We start from the raw sequence: 16,083 nt of genomic DNA on the forward strand, positions 1-16,083 counted from the left end.
AATTCAATCTTTAAAATTTTTTTTTAGAGCATCCAATTTTTTTCCAATTAAGCGGCAATTTAGCGTGGCCAATCCACCTACCCTGCACATCTTTTAACTTGGGGTGAGACCCACGCAGACGTGGGGAGAATGTGCAAACTCCACATGGACAGTGACCCAGGGCTAGCATCAAACCTGGGACCTCAGCGCCATGAGACAGCAGTGCTAACCACTGCACCACCCTGCCACCCCGGAATTCAATTTAATAATAATCTTTATTGTTGTCATAAGTAGGCTTACATTAACACTGCAATGAGGTGACTGTGAAAATCCCTTAGTTGCCACATTCCGGTGCCTGTTCAGGTACACAGAGAGTTCAGAATGTTCAATTCACCTAAAAAGCATGTCTTTCAGGAATTGTGGGAGGAAACCGTAGCACGCGGAGGAAACCCAGGCAGCCATGGAGAGAATGTGCAGACTCCGCACAGACCAGTGACCAAACCTGGGAATCAAACCTGGGACCCTGACGCTGTGAACAGTGTTAACCGCTGTGCTACAAACAGTGAGAGATAATGAATTTTAGAGGGAAAACAAGACAAGGAAATGAACTATAGATAGAATGATACTGTGAACGTAGAGCAACAGAGAGGCATTGAAGTCCCTATCCACAGGTAGCTGGACAGATCGATCAGGCAGCCAAGAATCCTTTCTTGGATGAGGCCTGGAATATAAGAGCAAGGAGATTATGCGAGAAGCGTTCTGGTCACTGTATTAATGAACTATAAGTCATGATTCATTAATTAGTATAAACCTGAAGTCAATTTGATCATTTATATAATTGCAGTCAGTGTTCTGTTGATCAAATCTTGGGGATAAAGTTGAAGCTGAATGACAAGCGATTGTAACAGTGAAAAAGTCTGAATTCTTCAGGAAGTTAAAATCCGAGCTGTTTCGGTAACAAGAATTAAGAAAATCATTTCAGTTAATTCCTGATAAAAATAACGTGACTTCAGGCAAATGGAACAAGCTGATTGGTGAGTGGCTGATGAATCTTTATTTATTTTAACCTCCAGCTTATCGTTGCTTCAGTCAGTTAATAATGAAATAAATAAAGGCAATGACAGGGCATCCCAGTCCTGTGGAGAGCACATCCTGGTCACTGGATTCATCAATTGTAAAGTGAGACAATTCATTAATCAGCACAAAACTGAAATCAATCTGATCATCATTCATAGAATCGTTGTCCATTAATCAAATCCAAGGGATAAAGATGAAGTTGACATTGTAAGAGTAAAGATGTCTGAATTTCTCAGTCAATTAATCATTTGAGAGGTTTAGATATTAACAATTAACAAAAACGGATGGTGCAATGGCATACTGGTTAGCACTGCTGCCTGACGGCGCTGAGGACCTGGTTTCGGCCCCGGATCGCTGTCCATGTGGAGTTTGCACATTCTCCCTGTGTCTGCGTGTGTCTTACCCCCACAACCTAAAGATGTGCAGGGTAGGTGAATTGGGCATGCTAAATTGTCCATTAATTGGAAAAAAAAGAATTGGGTATTTTAAATTTATTTAAATAAAACAATTATCAAAAACATTTCAGTTAATTCTCGATAAAAGGTGACTTCAGCTCAATGGAAGAAACTGATTGGTGAGAAGCTGATGAATCTTTATTTATTTTAATCTTAAATTTATTTTGCTTAAGTCAACTAATCAAATAACTAAAGACCTGGCCAGGGATTCCAGTCCTGCTCCACATGGGAAAACCAGGATACTTCTCATGTCCAGAACAATCACAAGTGCAGGAAGTGACATCAACTGGAGCAGCAGGAAGCAAAGGGCAGTGGTCGAGGGGTATGTTTGTGATTGGTGGAGTATTTCCAGTGGGATTCTAGATTTCTCAGGTCATGAATCCATGCTTCTTGAGTTCTATATCAATGCTTTAGACTTTAACATGGGGACAGCATTAAGTCATTTACGGTCCTCTTTTTGACAGTGAGAAAGAAAGCTGCAGACTTTTATTATTCATTTATGGAATGTGGGTTTCACTGGTTAGGCCAGCATTTATTGCCCATCCCTCGATGCCCTTCAGAACGTGGTGGGGAGTTTTCTTCTTGAACCGCTGCAGTCATTCAGTCCACCCACTGTGCTGTTAGGGAGTGAGTTCCAGGATGTTCTCCCAGCGACAGGAAGAAACAATGACATATTTGCCAGTCAGGGTGGTGAGTGACTTGGAGGGGAGCCTCCAGGTGATGGGGTTCCCATGATCTGCTGCTCTTGGCCGTCTAGATGGTAGTGGTCATGGGTTTGCAAGGTGCTGACTAAAGAACATTGGCGAGTTACTGCAGTGCATCTTGTAGATGGTACACACGGCTGCCACTGTTCGTCGGTGATGGATGGTTTGAATGTTTGTGGAGGAGGAGCAATCAAGCAGGCTTTCTCCTGGATGCTGTTGAGCTTCTTGAGTGTTGTTGGAGCTGCACTCATCCAGGCAAGTGGAGAATATTCCATTACACTCTTGACTCGTGCATTGCAGATGGTGGACAGGCTGGGGGAGGGGGGGGTGTCAGGAGATGAGTTACCCTTCGTAGGAATCCTCATCTTTGACCTGCCCTGGTAGCCGCAGTATTAATGTGGTTCGTCCAATTCAGTTTTTGATCAATGGCACCCCCCAGGATGTTGATTGTGGGGTATTCAGCGATGGTAATGTCATTGAATGTCAAGGGGCGATGGTTAGATCCTATCTAGGAGGAGATGGTTATTGCCTGACACTTGTGTGGCACGAATGTAACTTGCAACTTATCAGCCCAAGCCTGGATATTGTCCAGGTCTTGCTGCATTTGGACAAGGACTGCTTCATTATCAAAGAAATCGCAAACGGTGGTTGACATTGTGCAGTCATCCGCAAACATCCCCACTTTTGACCTTATGATGAAAGCAGGTCATTGATGAAGCAGCTGAAGATGGTTGGGCCGAGGACACTACCCTGAGGAACCCCTGCAGTGACGTCCTGGAGCTGAAATGGTTGACTTCCAACCAGCACAACATCTTTCTTTGTGCCAGGTACGACTCCGAGCGTAGAGTTTTCACCCTGATTCCCATTGACTCCAGATTAGCTAGGGCTCCTTGATGCCATACTTGGTCAAGTGCTGCCTTGATGTGAAGGGCAGACACTCTCACCTCACCTCAGGCATTCAGCGCTTTTGTACATGTTTGAACCAAGGCTGTAATGACTGCAGGAAGACATCAATAGACTGATCAGCGGGCCAGAAAAGTAGCAAACTGAGGTCAATCCAGAGAAGCACGGGGTAATAAAATGCATTTGGGGAGGACAACACGGCAAAGGGAAAGAATATGAATGGTATGATAGGTGTAGAGGGACAGAGAGGCGTAAGAGTGCATGTCCAAAGATCCCTGAAGGTGACAGGAGAGGTAGATATGGTGATTGTAAATGCAGAGAGGATACTTTGTTATTCACGGGGACATAGAGTACTACAGCAGGGAATATTCCCAGCAATGTCTACTGGAGGAAAGACCTGAAACCTCTCTCTCCACAGGTGCTGCCAGAGCTGCTGAGTATTTCCAGCATTTTCTCTTTTTATTATAAGATCAGGGAGGTTATACTGGAGCTGTCCAAAACACTAGTTAAACCACAGCTGCATTACTGAGTACAGTTCTGGTCACCACATTACAGGAAGGATGTATTCATACAGCGAGGATGGAGATTGACGAGGATGTTGACACAAATGGAGAATTTTAACAATGAGGAAAGATTGGAGGGGCCGAGGTGGTTTTCTGTGGAACAGAGAACACTGAGGAGAGATTAACTGAGGTGTTTAACATTATGAGGGGCCTGGATAGAATGGATAAGAAGGATCTATTTCATGAATAGATCAATAACCAAGGGGTTTCGATTTAAAATAATTAGCAGAGGATTGGGAGTGGAAGGGGGTTAATGGATCTCTATGTCTATTCGGAACCCTGGATATGCGTTATCCCTTCTCAGTTCCCAAATAACAGATGTCAAGTCTGTGCTTTTTGGCAAAGTCCAGTTGAACTTTTATTTGTCAGCTGTGCCACTGGGAAACTTGTTTTTAATACAAAATTTAGAAAGAATCAACAACTAGCCCTGCAGCAAGTTACTCAGATTAATTGTCTTTAGCGAATACAGAAGTTGAGTTTTCATTCAAATCATAATACACCAGATAAAATAACTGGGTAATTGCGATTAGCAAAGCGAGCAGCAAAGGTTTCAGAAATATAGATGGAGTGAGCAAGAAGAGAAACAGAACAGAGCAACAGAAGCACTTTTCCATTCCGGTAAGTGATTCTTAAGAGAATTGTTATCTCAAAGTCTGGCCTTCTTTTTACTGCTGATTGGCTTTAACTATTTCGAATTTTCTCAATTCAGCCAAAGTGTCTGTCCATCAATTTAAGAGATATAGGTTTTTGAATATGTTGGTGTAATTTTTCCATTCAATCACTTGCCAATTTTCCAAATTATCGACACCTGCATCTCAACATTACTTAGAAAAAACACAGCCTTCAGGGCATTATGACCTTTGACTGTCTATTACCATGGAAACGGGACTGCCTGTGCTGGAAAAGCAGCAGCATACAATGGGGTCTTTTAGCTATTTGGCGTCACTGACCTTGTTTGGCTCAACAATTTGCAAATGTTAAAATCTAGGTTGAATGAAAGAAAACTAAAGTGGATGTTCTGGATTAACCCTTAATGGGTTTCCAGCTTTGTTGCACTCAATTTATGCTTAATGTGTTCTCATTTAAACCTATTACCTTTATCATCTATAGCTAACTAGAAAAGCCAATTTCTATCAGTCCTCCCTTTTGATTCTTCTAAAGATTAATAAGATGAATCAAAATAATGAATAGAAATTGAGGAAGAAATGTGACAAGATAGAAGTAAGCGCGGGGAGGAACGCATTCACATTGTCTGTAATCGTTCACTTGTTTGTGAACAGCCTTCAACACTGGAGCGGGCAAAGCTTTGCAAGCGATACAAGCATTCTGGAAGCATTTTATTCAAAAAAATAATTATACAGTACAATTCAGTAATAATGGAAATTGATTATATGAATGGAGTAATATTTGGGTAATAATGCAATAATGCAGTCATAAAAGTTCAATAGTAGGAGCCTTGTTCAATGTCATGGGCTGGTAGTGCAGTTGGACCACTATGAACCACTTTGATTGTTGGGGCATTATGGGTAGCCATACATTGGCTAATGCATCTGATCGGCAAGATCACTACGTAAATGACAAGCACAAATATGAAAAATCAGAGAAATCCCTGAATGATGGAAATTCCTGTGCCACCCACCCATCCAGAGAACCATCCCCAAAGAGTGGTGTCAGAGGGTTGGTAAAGTTTCCTAACTTCTTCTTGCATATGTGCTGACAAGCTTTTGATGTCTTCTGAATTACTGGGATGTAGGCGCAACACTCTGCACCAATCAGGGCACAGGTTCCACCTTTTTCAGCTAGCAAATAGTCAAGTGCCATCCGATTCTGTAAAGCCACAGTTCGAATGGCGAGCACCTCGGCTGAAATGCTACTTCCAGCTCGGGCAGTGTCATTGGCTATTTTCTCTAAGTCTACGGCCAATTTAATGTATTCTCCGGTCAATACGACGACGTCATAGGCAGGGATGAGAGCAGAAAAGAATTTCTCAGTCCCTGTGATCTCGCATTTAGACCTCGTGATGATAGTGGTAGGTTGATATTTCTCAAACTGTGGGATGAGAGGTCCATGTTTTGAGTCTGCTTTTATAGCATCGGCTAGGGAAAGGGAATGATGGATGAGGGGGACAATGAATCATAAATAACACACTCCTCTCCAGCTCACCGGGAGCCAAGGGTATGCAGTATTACCGCAGATGGAACAGGTGCCATTATAGGTAGAATATTGGGCAACCGGTTGTGGGGACCAACGTTCTGTAAATTTGTCCCATCGGTGTGATTAGGTAGCCCTTTAAAGTCAATGGGATTCCCTTCATGTCCATTGACCACTACCTTTCTTGTGTCATGAGTGCGCTGTGTACTGGCACTCACATCCAAATAATATTCATTTACTGTATCCCGCATTCCATGCTCTATGATTATAGCCGATTAAACATATGGTCCCAGTGTGATTATGACCAGTTGGGAAGGTTACTTGGGCTGGTTTCTGTTACCGATCATAGCCATGTTGATACCATCGCTTGAAAGTGTTTAATGGGCGGCCTGCAGATCGCCATCTCTTAACCTCATCGTTTATCATTTCTTTGGTTCAGGTGTCTCCACATTGGGGAAGGGTATAGTCGCGATTTTGGAAAATGTACCATTCTGCCATTTGGGATAAAGTAAAAGGAACAGGCTGTCTTGGGATACCTGCTTGGGAATTGGTAGGGGTAGAAGAACACACCCAGCATTTAGAGATGTTAAAGTCTCTGGCATAGGTACAGGACATGTAAAGGAACGTGTTAACATTGAACTCCTGGGTGAGGCCTGCTGGGCCAAACATGTAACTGAAAATCAAAATTATGGCAAATATGTTTACAGATTCTGATTTTGGTATGCGCGCTTCACATGTGACGCATTAATCCATGATTTATTTCCTTGGAGTTTCACGGCTGACTGGGTTGTGAGTAATATCTGGTCGGTGGCTTCCCTCCTTGGCTCCTAACTGTTCGCGCTGAATTTTTTTCGCGTAAACGGATTCAACGGCACCAAGTCGTGGCCCCCCCTCAGGAGGATTGCCCCACGCCGGCGACACCTGACAGCATTTGTTAAATTTTGACAATAACTAAGTAAAGCATCACTCATCAGATAACAGTCTGCCTTTCTTAAGTCAATAGTTCCTGGCAGGGACATGGGTCTGCCAGTGATGATTAGGCCTGTGGTTCTGTTTGGGGTTGCTCTGATACTGCACAAAACTAGTGGCAAGGCTTGAATCCAATTCATGCCTTCTTGGTTGTATTGGACAATCGTTCTTTTAAAGTCCGGTTCATGCGTTCCACTTGTCCTGATGTTTCTGAATGATAAGGACAGTGTAGATTCCAATCGATGTTCAGTAACCTGCACACCTCCTGGCAAACAGCACCTGTAAAGTGGGTTCCATTGTCGGAGTCAATCTAGCTGGTACTCCCCATCTGGGAATATAGTCTTTGCATCGGACTTTGGCTGTATGGGTGGCTGTAGCCCTCCTGGCTGGAGCAGCCTCTCCCCATCTAGAGAACTTATCCACTATTACAAGGACATTAGTGTATCTTTGACATGTAGGAAGGGTGATGTAATCGACCTGCATGTTCTGGAATGATCCTGCAGGGGCAGGAGCTTTTAGCTGAGGCATTGATGTTATAGGTCCCAAGTTCTTTTGACAGGTTACACAGCGGTTTGATACCAATTGTGCAGGTGTTTTGAATCCTTTGCCACACCAACTTTTCTGGAATCGAGCCACCATCTGTCCTTGGGCTAAATGTCCCCATGGATGGGTCTGTTGGGCCAGAAATGGCATCAGTGCCAGTGGTGCAAATGATTTATCAGTCTGAACTTGTCTCCAACTATCATCATCGTCATACAACTGGATACCTGAGTCTAACCATGACCATTTCTCTTCTTGTGTAGAGTCATGTTGCATTTCACGTAGATCTTGTAATAAATTGGTCACTCCCAATTTGTAGATGTGTCTTGGTTCTGCTGAAGAATCCCAATGGGAGGCAGCTTCCTTTGCTACTCGGTCTGCAAGGGCGTTTCCTTGTGCTTCTATAGTTTTGTCTTGAATACGGACCTTACACTTTAGAATGGATACTTCTTTTGGCTATGACTTCTAGGAGGTCATCATTTCAGTGGTGGGGGTCTAGAACTCGCTGTCTGATAGGGTCATAGAAGCAGAAATCCAGATCACTTTAAAATAAATGTCTTGGATATCCAATTGAAGGACTGGGACATACAGGACAATCGACTGAGATCTGCGAAATGGGATTAAGCTGAATAGCTCCCAGCCAGCACACACACAACGGGGCAAATGGCCTCCATCTGTACCAGAACTTTGAGGTTTTTACTCTGATAGTTGGAGTTTGTTTCTGATGATAATAACCTCGAAGTTTAACATTCCAGATAGTGGTGAAAAAAATCAGCTGTTTTAAACACGTTGTAGATTTTTGTCTTTCCCGCCTGAGTGTTTAACATCACCTGGCTGGAGCTCAGAAAGGACAATCTCACCTCCTAGAATCAGAGAATCTACAGTGCAGGAGGAGGCCATTCGGCCCATCAAGTCTGTGCCAGCCCTTGGAAAGTGCATCCTACTTAAGACCACACCTCCACCCTATCCCCAACTAACCTTTTTGGACACGAAGGGCAATTTATCCTGGCCAATCCACCTAACCTGCACATCTTTGGAGTGTGGGAGGAAAGCGGAGCACCCGGAAGAAACCCACGCAGACACGGGAGAACTTCCAGACTCCGCACAGACAGTGATCCAAGCCAGGAATCGAGCCGGGTCCCTGGTGCTGTGAATCAGCAGTGCTAACCACTGTGCTACCGTGCCGTACTTGCATCCAAGCTCCCGGATTGTCTGTCTTCTCTCCGGGTAAGATTCTGTTTGTCTCTTGTATTTCACTGTGACAGGGCAGAGACCTGATTGAAGGGATTCCAACATGGAAGTTCTGGGAAAAATTGGCAAGGATTTGGGAGGTGGCAACATGTTCAAAGAGTTTGGAGAAGAGAGGGCGGTTGAAGGTGGGGCAGTTATTTGTAAGGATGGCAGGGTCAAGGGTTTGTTTTATTGAGGAGGGGGTGATGATGGAAGATTTGAAGGACAGAGGGGCAGTACCTGAAGGGAGAGAAATGTTGACAATATCCAGGGACACAGGGTAGTTTTCTTTATAAATGTTTTTTATTGGGGACACAGGGTAGTTGGCTATTCCCACTAGTTAGCTTCGTGGGAATAGGGTCGCTGGAGCAGGAGTTGGATCTCATGAACAAGATGAGCTCTGAGAGGGCATGAGGGGAGATGGGAGAGAAACTAGAGAAAGATGTGGGTTCAGGGCTCGGGAAAGAATGAAATTTAGTTTGGTCTGGTGGGTTCATGGAAGGGAGGGAAGCAGCTCAGGCAGCTGATCGGATTTACTCAATCTCAGTCACAAAGAAGCTCCACAAGCTCCTCACACTTCTTGTTGGAGGTGAGTATGGAAGAGACAGGGGAGAGCGAGAGTACTTCAAAAGGAATTAACTTGTGTCAGAGATATTAAAAAGTTTCAGCACTCTGCGTATTTAACACAAATCGAATTTATTTGACTTTTAGCCAGAATATTACCCCTGTAAATGGGATGGAGTTTGTTATCGGCAGAAAGAGACCCAAATGAACACGGTTCAGTCCTGAATGTGAGTAACAGCAAAACCCAATCACTGTGGTTACTTGTGGCCCCGTTGGTGTCTCAGCAGGGCGGATGAAGTGGTGAATCCCTTCCCACACTCGGAGCAGGTGAATGGCCTCTCCCCAGTGTGAATTCGCTGGTGCTTCTGCAAGTCAGATGACTGAGTGAATCCCTTCCCACACATGGAGCAGGCGAATGGCCTCTCCCCAGTGTGAATTCGCTGGTGCTTCTGCAAGTCAGATGACTGAGTGAATCCCTTCCCACACATGGAGCAGGTGAATAGACTCTTCCCAGTGTGAATTCGCTGATGTGCAGTGAGCTGAGATGATCGTCTAAACCCAGTCCCGCAGTGAGAGCACCTAAACGGTCTCTCGTCAGTGTGAACACGTTGATGGTACATCAGTTCCCCAGAACTTTTATAGCACTTCCCACAGTCTGGACATTGAAACGGTCTCTCATCAGTGTGAACTTGCTGGTGTTTCCGCAGGGCCGATGACTGAACGAATCCCTTCCCACACTTGGAGCAGGTGAATGGTCTCTCGCCAGTGTGAATTCGCTGGTGACTCCGCAGGGCCGTGAACTGAATAAATCCCTTCCCACACTTGGAGCAGGTGAATGGCCTCTCTCCAGTGTGACTGCGTCGATGAATTTCCAGCTTGGATGGGGAAGTGAATCCTTTCCCACATTCCGCGCATTTCCACGGTTTCTCCTCAGTTTGACTGCATATGTGGCTTGTGAGGCCTGAAGATTGACTGAATCCTTTTCCACACACACAACATGTGTACAGTTTCTCCCCACTGTGAACAATGCTTTTTCCTTCCATGTTCAAAATCCGCTAATATTCAGGATATGATAAATTGAGGACTGTGTCTGATCCTGATGTGATGCTTGGTTTGAGTTTCCGGACTTTGAATCCGCCCCTTTGAACACCCTGAGAAACTGATTTAAAACAGAAAATAGGGAGTGAGAGAGAACCCACAAAAACACAAAGGCAGGTTGTGAAATTGAGCTGAATGAATCTGGTCATTTGTGGGGCCGTCACTGGGAAAAAGTGACCATGAAAACTGCTGGATTGTTATAAAACCCAACTGGCCTCTTTGGGAGGAGAGAGAAAGAAGTGAAGAGGGATTTTGTATATCTACAAAACATATTAAGAGAGTAGTTGGCAAAGCAAATTCGATTTTGAGCTTCATAAACAGTAATATTGATACTGAAGCTGTGCTTCTGGTGGCACAGTGATTGGCACTACTGCCTCACAGCGCCAGGGACCCGGGTTCAATTCCAACCTTGGTGACTGTGTGGAGTTTGCGCACTCCCAGTGTCTGCATCGGTTTCCACCAGGTGCTCAGGTTTCCTCCCACAGTCGAAAGAAAAGCAAATTAGTTGGATTGGCCTTGATAAATTGCCACTTAGTGTCCAGGGATATGCAGGTTAGGTGGGGCTATGGGGTTACAGGGACAGGGTAGGGGTGTGGGCCTCGGCAGGGTGCCCTTTCAGAGAATCAGTGCTGACTCGATGGACCGAATGGCCTCCTTCTGCACTGTAAGAATTCTAAGGGTCTAATTCTATTCTATGAATCTTTATGATGCTCTAGTCACCACTCTTCAGGAAGAATGTGAAGGTTCTTGGAGAAGGTGCAGAGGAGATTTACCAGAATGGTTCCAGCAAAGGAGGTTGAGGGGAGATTTGATTCAGGGACACAAGATTATGCCAGGTTTCGATCAGGTGGGCAAAGAAACGGTTTCCATTCACTGATCGTACAAGCAGTCGAGACACAGATTTAAATTTTGGGGTAAAACCTGAATTGAACAATATAAGATCCTGAGGTGTCTTGACAGGGTGGATGTGGAGTGGATGTTTCCTATTGAGGGAGAATCTGGAACAAGGGGGTCACTGTTGCAAAGTGAGGGGTCACCTATTTCAGATGGGGATAAGGATTGTTTTTTCTCTTGAGCGTTGCATGACAGGGGGTGGCATAGTGCTTAGCACTGCTGCCTCACAGCACCAGGGACCCGGGTTCAATTCCCAGCCTGACTGTGTGGAGTTTGCACTTTCTCCTCGTGTCTGTGTGGGTTTCCTCTGGGTGCTCCGGTTTCCTCCCACAGTCCAAAGATGTGCAGGTTAGGTTGAATCGGTTAGGATTGTATTCGCTGGAGTTCAGAAGAATGAGAGGGGAATCTCATAGAAACCTATAAAAAGTGGGTGGCATGGTGTCGCAGTGGTTAGCACAGCTGCCTCATGTCACCGAGGTCCCGGGTTCTATCCCAGCACCAGGTCACTGTCTATGTGGAGTTTGTACAGTCTCCCTGTGTTTGCGTGGGTCTCACCCCCACAAATCCAAAGATGTACAGGGTAGTTGGATTGGTCACGCTAAAATTGCCCTTAATTGCAAAAAAAAGAATTGGGCACTCTAAATTTATGTTAAAAAAACAGGACGAGACAGAGTAGATTCAGGAAGAATGTTCCCGATAGTGAGTGTGTCCAGAAATAGGGATCACGAGATAATTAGAGGATACGGGGTAGACCATTTAGGACAGAGATGAGAAATTTCTTCACCCAGAGAGTGGTGAGCCTATGGAATTCGTCGCCACAGGAACTAATTAAGGCCAAAACATTGCATGTTTTCAAGAAGTAGTTAGATACAGCACTTGGAGTGAAGGGGATCAAAGGATATGGGTGGGAAAGCGGGATTAGGCTATTGAGCCTAATCAGCTCTGAGCAATGGATGGTGGAGCAGGCTCGAAGGGCCAAATGGTCGCCGCCTAATCAGCTCTGACCAATGGATGGTGGAGCAGGCTCGAAGGGCCAAATGGTCTCCTCCTGCTCCTATTTTCTACGTTGCTCCGTATCTCTGCATGTAAATGGTCTAGGAGGTATGAGGAAGAATGTTTTTACACAGCCAGTGGCAATGACCTTAAACTTGCTGCCTATAACAGTGTTTGGAAATAGACACAATAAATTATTTTATTAAAAATTGGATAAAAACCTGAGAGAAATAAACCTGTGAGGATACAGAGACAGAGCAGGAGAATGACTCTGACTGGATTGCTCCAGATAATAATAATATTTATTAGTGTCACAAGTAGGCTTACATTAACACTGCAATGAAATTACTGTGAAAATCCCCAGGTCGTCACACTCCGGTGCCTGTTCGGGTGCACTGAACGAGAATTCAGAATGTCCAATTCACCTAACAGCACGTCTTTCGGGACTTGTGGGAGGAAACCGCAGCACCTGGAGGAAACCCACGCAGACACGGGGAGAACGTGCAGATTCCGCAGACAGTGTCCCAAGCCGGGAATAGAACTGGGGTCCCTGGCGCTGTGAAGCAACTGTGCTAACCACCGTTCCGAATAGAGAGCTAGCATGGACTCAATGGACCGAATACCCTTCTCTGCCCTTTTTTAAATTTTAAATATTTTAAAATAAATTTAGAGTACTCAGTTCATTATTTCCAATTAAGGGACAATTTAGCGTGGTCAATCCACCTAACCTGCACATCTTTGGGTTGTGGGGGCGAAACCCCGCAAACACGGGGAGAATGTGCAAACTCCACATGGACAATGACCCAGAGCCGGGATCGAACCTGGGACCTCGGCGCTGTGAGGCAGCAGTGCTAACCACTGCACCACCGTGCTGCCAGCTGACTCTGACATTTCTGTCTAATCTCGCCTTGTAATCTAACCCTGGGGGGTTCAGATATCACTCAGGTAGATCTGTGCTACATTCGCTCCAAGGCCATCCTCTCCTTCCTCAGGTTTGTTGTCCAGAACTGAACACAGTTCTCCAGATTTGGTCTAACCAGGGTTTGTGAATCCCGGGGCTTTTCCAGTCACACGAGACCAGAAATCATCCCTCACAGACAGAACAGACAAACCTTTTCCCTTCCACACCCAGATGCTGCTGAAATTCAGGTTCTAATAAATCAAGTGACTCTGTCAGATTGCGATGTGGTGTTTGGTTTGCGTTTCCCGTCTGTTACACCTCCACTTCCAGTATCCTGTAAATTTACAGAAGCCTCACTGTCAATTCACAACATTCTCTCCTCGCCAACTTTGATTAAATGTATTCCTGGAGGTTTGATCACATGACCTGCCCACATCCTCCAGCCATTAATCGATCAACACATCCATCCTTGTGACACACTGCCTTCCTCAGCCAATTGGGAAGCAAAAGGACTAATTACCTCACAGGACAGTGTTTGACTAGGGCAGCACGGTTCACAGTGGTTAGCACTGCTGTCTCACGGTGCCGAGGTCAGAGGTTCGATCCCGGTTCTGGGTCACTGTCCGTGTAGAGTTTGCACATTCTCCCCGTTTGTGTGGGTTTCGCCCCCACAACCCAAAGATGTGCAGGGTAGGTGGATTGGACACACTAAATTGCCCTTTAATTGGAAAAAATGAATTGGGCACTCTAAATTTAATTTAAAAAAAGACAGTGATTTATCCCATTTTCAATATTTTCATATCCGCTGAAGAGAAATGTTCAAAAATATTTTTGATTTCCCAATGATTTTCCAGACACCCAGGTATGAATCTCACCAACGCAGGAGGTAAAATTTAAGTTCATTGAAAGTCTACTGAAGACCATGAAACAATTGTCGATTGTTGCAAAGACACATCTGGTTCACTCATGTCCTTCAGTGAAGGAAATCTTCGATCCTTACCTGGTTTGGCCAACATGTCTGATCCACAGTCAGCTGGTTGACCCTTAAAATGCCCTGAGATGCCCTCAGTTCAAGGGCAATTAGTGATGGGCAGTGAATGCTGGCCCAGCCAGTGACACACACATCCCGTGAATGAATAGAAAAAAATAATGTCATCCTTACCTGGTCTGGCCAACACGATTCCAAACCACAGCAATGTGATTGACTCTTTAAATGCCCTCCGAGATGGTCTAGAAAACCACTCAGTTCAAGGGAAATTAGGGATGGGCAATAAATGTTGGCCCAGCCAGTGATTCCCACAAATGATTAAAATAAAATCCCGGAGACTCCAGTCAGTCAATCCGGGAGAGTTGGTATCCGGTCCAGGCTCGCAGCGCATGCGCCCTGCGGCACCGTGTCCTCTGTAAAGATGGCGGCCGGTAACCCGGGCCTGTCACCGCTCAGCTCACTCTGTTCGGTGCTGTCTAAGACGGGACCGTTAACATTTTCCTCGGGAGTTGAAGCCTCCACGGGGTATATATGAAGCCTCCCGGCTCACTCCGCAGCTTCTATCGCTCCCCGGCCACCCACCGGCTCCATTCCTGAAAGTCGCTCGATTGTTTCTTTCCCTCTCCTTGCACCGTCAGCGACAACCTGAACGGCGCATGCTCCAGGCACTGCTGGACTTTGCGCATGTGCGAGAAGCTTCTGTAATGTGGATGGAGCACATTCTCAGCTGCAACGCATGTTGGGTAATAAACTCGCCATTGAAATGGATATTTTTCATACAACTTATGCTTTGCGAACTGATTACCATTAGTAACATTGGGCCAAGGTAACAAATGTATGAAACCAATTAATACAGCACCTAAATAGTACGGGCCCTCCACCACAGTTCTGTCCTGGGTGTGATTGACAACAGTGACGACAGTGAGATGTGAACTCATTATATCCATATCATAAAGTGGATCTAGAAGGTCTGGGGAAGATACAGGAAAGTATACCAGAATGATGCCTGAACGAGCAGGTTACACCCAGCAAGAAATGCAGAGGCTCGATGAGCCATATGGTCTCCACCCGCTCCCATTTCTTGTGTTATTCTGAACATCACTGTCAATCTTTCCATGCAGACACAACAGATGCAACAACCACCAGTTCATCGCCATCCTTCCCATATTCCAGGATTCCAAACACACTTTCCAGGTGACAGTGATTTACTTGTATTTCTTGCTATCCAGTATTGTGTATTCACTGCACACGATTTGGTCTCCCCCACACTGAGGAGATTAAATCTGGATTGGTGACTGTGGAACATCACCATTCAGTCTGCAAGCATAATCCTGAGCTCCTGATCATTTAATATTTTAATTCCCCGCCCCATTCCCACTCTGTCCTCGGCCTCCTGCACTGCTCCAATAAAGCTCAAAGGAAACTCGAGGAACAGAACCTCATCCCTGATCAGGCAATTTATGACTTTCCAGACACAACATTCATTTCAGTAATTTCAGATTATAATCATCATTCCGATATTTTTAGACAGTAGGTGCTGGTAACGGTTCTGCTGTTGCCATTTATACTCACCTGGACCTGTCTTTTATTTCTTCTCTTTTCCTGTTAGTTTATTTACTTATCTCATTGTCACCCTGACGAATGTAATATAAAGTAGTTAGTTCAAATATTAGTTAACAGTAATGTAGATGTGGGCCAGTCTAATAGCAGTGAGTTCACAAAGGACAAAGGAATTCAGAAAGCATGGCAAGGAAGATGGGGAAAAGGATGCTGGGTAACAAGAGGCCCAGGGTTAAGGAATGCAAAGTGTGCCAATCAGGATGTATGGCCAGGTCAGGAGGGGTATAGGATGACCGATGGGAATCATGTATGTGAAACTTGATACCATTTGAATGTATTTGCAGAGATCTCTTTGTCTCCGACCTCAATCGTTTGAGGGGTCCAGGAGACAGCTTTTGTGTTCTGAGTCTCTGTGAAGCAAGTCAGCCTTGCAAGTTGGTTAAAATAAATAATACTATACCTTCAAAATCCATCTAGAGTTTTATTGAGGCCAGACTGACGGGTAAAGAATTCA

General features: G+C 45.0%; 1 long non-coding RNA gene across 1 annotated transcript; it reads right to left on the reverse strand.

Annotated features, from left to right (window-relative positions):
- Positions 1–4,014: 4,014 nt before the first annotated feature.
- LOC140421678 (uncharacterized) lies at positions 4,015–14,628 on the reverse strand. The gene is made up of 2 exons (XR_011946991.1): positions 14,184–14,628; positions 4,015–10,294 (listed from the first exon to the last, which is right to left on the reverse strand). It is a non-coding gene; the product is annotated as an uncharacterized lncRNA (long non-coding RNA).
- Between the last annotated feature and the right edge of the window lie 1,455 nt (positions 14,629–16,083).

This window comes from Scyliorhinus torazame, chromosome 5, assembly GCF_047496885.1.
Source record: "Scyliorhinus torazame isolate Kashiwa2021f chromosome 5, sScyTor2.1, whole genome shotgun sequence".
NCBI classification, from domain to species: Eukaryota; Metazoa; Chordata; class Chondrichthyes; order Carcharhiniformes; family Scyliorhinidae; genus Scyliorhinus; species Scyliorhinus torazame.